This window comes from Anoplophora glabripennis, unplaced genomic scaffold, assembly GCF_000390285.2.
Source record: "Anoplophora glabripennis isolate ALB-LARVAE unplaced genomic scaffold, Agla_2.0 scaffold5634, whole genome shotgun sequence".
In the NCBI taxonomy this organism is placed as follows: domain Eukaryota; kingdom Metazoa; phylum Arthropoda; class Insecta; order Coleoptera; family Cerambycidae; genus Anoplophora; species Anoplophora glabripennis.
In genome coordinates this window covers 998-4,618 of record NW_019421738.1, presented here as the reverse complement: position 1 = coordinate 4,618, position 3,621 = coordinate 998, and the positions used below count along the sequence as shown (strand labels likewise).

Sequence of the window (3,621 nt, the reverse complement as noted above, 5' to 3'; positions counted from 1 at the left end):
GAGTCACTTGAGTATAGTTTAGATGTTCAAAAAGTTTCAGGCGACGCTCGACTCCGCCTAATTTCCTTTTATTTCGCGCACTGTACCTATTGTTGTTTGTGGTGGTTTAATCAATATTTTTTTCGCCTGTATTCTAGAAACATGGACTGTAAGTAGAAAATAGCTCAAGAAACAAAAGTTATATAGTGCCGATGAGCGCTTTTGTCCAGGGGGTGGAAGCCACTCCTTCTGGGGGGTGAAAAATAAAATATTGAAAATAACCCCAGGAATCGATAAAGCAATCAATTTTAAGCAAAAACTAGGTATCTCATGGAGTTATTGGTGATTGAAAATGTACATTTTTTATTAAAAAGACGTTTTTCAGTAGTTTTTCTCGAAAAATCTGGAAAATAGACATTCTCTGAAAAAAAATATAACGAAGAAAATGAAGAAAAAGAAAAAGATTGAGTTTTTTTTTCATTTATGCAGGTGCAATAGTTGCTGAGATACGGCTGGTTGAAGATAATTCATGTCCGCAAGAAACTAAATTGGAAGCGTTTAACGTAAAATAACTAAAAAAAATATATTTTCCAAGAAAAATGCATAGAACATTTTTTAAAGTATTTTAAAAATCTTTAAAATGAACTTGACTTTACGTCATTACCATAAAAATTAACAGAGTTACGATCACAATAAAACTGTTAAATCGCTTTTTCGGAAAAAAAAATCAGTACTAAAACTAATGAATTTTTCACGAGATTTAAAATTAAAGGTAATCCTTCTGCAATTTACATGTGCTAACAATATATTATATAAGTTTAAGCGGTTTAGAACGTATATTTTTGAAAATATTACGTTTCGATTGAAAAAATTTTTTTAATTCCAAAAAAATAACATTTTTTAAAATAACTAAAAATCAAAAAGAAATGAAAAATATTCAGAAGTTCAAAAGTTTAGTTTTTTTTCACAGAATATTTTGTTTTTTTTTTATTTGTGTAGTATACAAATTAACAGAGATGTCGCTTCTAGAAGTTTGCAGTTGAGGGCGAAGGTCATGCTTTTCAAACCCTTTAACCTCAAAAATCTCAAAAATAACGCGTTAAAAAATATTCAATTTTATAGTACTTTTAGCTGTCAAAATTTTCCTTAAAATCATTTTTGGATCGTCTTAATAGCTTTAAAATTAAGGAAGTTATCGTTAAAAAAACCAACGGTACCTTACTGCTTCAATTTTCGGAGCATATCAATGTTTGAAAATTTGAAATTATGATTTTCAGTTTAAAAAAATATTGAGACATAATTATTTTGAATATTGCATAAAGTAAATCGCGAGAAAGAAAGTTTTGACGGAAAAAAATTAATTTAAAATAATTTTAAAGCCATTTTTTATATTTTAATTTGTCATGGGGGGGGGGCGAGGGGGAGTATGGGTTAAAACAATGGGATAAATTATAAATTGTATTATAAATAGGTAAAAGAATGTAATTTATCCTGTTTGTACTATCAAATCATTTCAAACTATTAAAAAGGCTTTTAATATTTTGTTATTAGGGGTAGTTTTTTAAGGGTTGAAACTTTATCAAAATAACGTAAATTATAACCCACAATATAAAACAATATTTATTCTATATATTAAGATATGATTTTAATCTATATAACACCTATTTTTACATTTATTCAATTTTTTAGCACAAAGGGTGGTTTTCATCCCCTAAAAATAGAAGCGCATATCAAGAATATATAACTTTTCATGTACAGGCTGAAATAAGCTCAATTCCAAATTTTCATACAAATCGGATCTATCCGAAAATATTCGGAGGTTTTACCCTATTTTTCTTTGCGTTCTCTGGACTACACGTCATATTATTTCTCTTTAGAACAACACATTCATTTCCTACGGTCCAAATTAACCCCATACTCCTCGTGAAAAATAAAAACATTACAATACACCTTACTTTTTATTCTGCGAGAGAAAAAAGTAGATTCGTTAGTGTGTTACTTAGTTGCTTTTTAATAATAGGCATTTCTTCAAACGGCACCAACTTCTGTAATTTACCGCGCCGTATCGGATTATGCAAAATGCTTTGTAACAGTTGTCACTGCAGTTGATTGTCGCAGTACAAACGGCGGTGCATATTTCCATAAATTATGTCAGGTAGACACGCACAAAAAATCGATCAACATCACGACCGAAACGAGATATTAACAGAAACTTGACTTAACGGCTGTAATATTTTTAAGATCCTGGTATTATATTTGACAAAAAAATTTAACAACTTCGAGAAAAATTTAAAATACGGCGACAGTATTAAACTTCATAGAAAAAAATTGTAACAGCATGCAACAGAACGTCGTAACGCAACACCGTTGCGTAACATGGTCTCGTAACAGTAACGTAACATCGCAACATCACCCCGTTCCAATGTTGCGCTTCTATGACGCAGGAAATAACTCATTACCGAAGGGCAGAACATTCGGAACATTCCCCGAAGCGACACGAGTCGATGTAAGGATCATCCCCCATCGTGGATGGTAAATTGTTACGCGACGAAGTTACGTTACGATGTTCTGTCGCAGTTCTGGATGTCTTTTGATGATACTCACGTCGTAAGCTCCCGCCTTGATCTGCGCGTACAGCCGGTGCTGGTCCTCATCCCAGAAGGGCGGGTAGCCCACCAACAGGATGTAGAGGATGACGCCGCATGCCCAGATGTCCACCGGCTTGCCGTAGGGCTCCTTCTTCAACACCTCGGGGGAGAGGTAGCCGGGCGTGCCCGCGAACCCGAACCACGCCTGCTGCTCGCCCTGCACCTCGATGGCCAGACCGAAGTCCGCCAGTTTTACCGCCGCTCCCTTCTGTTTGCTAGCCAGAAGAAGGTTTTCAGGCTGGAATAGAAAACGTGCGTTTACATTGATACAAAGTGAACAGACAGAACCGATGGGAAATAAAAAGAACAATTCCTAAGAGATCAGAAGTGGGATATAAAATATTTGACATGAGTTATAATTAGTTCCTCAAACAATTCTTGTTTACTGGGCCACCGGGCATTATTTCCTTCAATTTTAATCCAGGCGAGGCGGATTTTCCGTTGCGGGGCCTTTTCACGGAAAAGTTGAGGAAAACAATCGCGAATCTGTTCCGTTCCATTTACGGTCTTCCACTTCCAAGGAGGAAATGAAATTTCTATATTGCTCCCGCCGACGTTCCTAATACAATAAGATCTGAGAATCACGCAACGAGAATAACCATCCGCAGCCTCGCGGCAGTCGACTTGGGCTCCTGATATATTTAATATGATCTTCGGAGAGGCGTAATCCGGCCGCCGTAAACGTAAATAAGTCCGAACCGACACCACCGACGCAGAAATTGTGCTTCTTGTCAGTAACGAGAAGTGGAAAGACTTTAAGACATATAGGGTGTTTCGTTTTTGAAGGGTCGAAGTACCTCGCTAAGGTGGAAACGTATAGTCCTAACGTTGGAAGTGTTTAAACATAATGGAAGAGATTAGTTTCCTCCAAAATAAAATTTTTACTCAAAAAAATTCCTATCCGCGAGATTATTGTAAAATTGTCTAAAGGAACATAATAGAAGACATCTCTCATCGCGTGAGTCAAAAAATTTTAATAGTTAACTTTTCTATT

The 3,621-nt window shown here is 35.4% G+C and overlaps 1 pseudogene; it reads right to left on the bottom strand.

The window, feature by feature from the left end:
• Positions 1-2,583: 2,583 nt before the first annotated feature.
• On the bottom strand, positions 2,584-2,865 carry LOC108916603 (annotated as a pseudogene).
• Between the last annotated feature and the right edge of the window lie 756 nt (positions 2,866-3,621).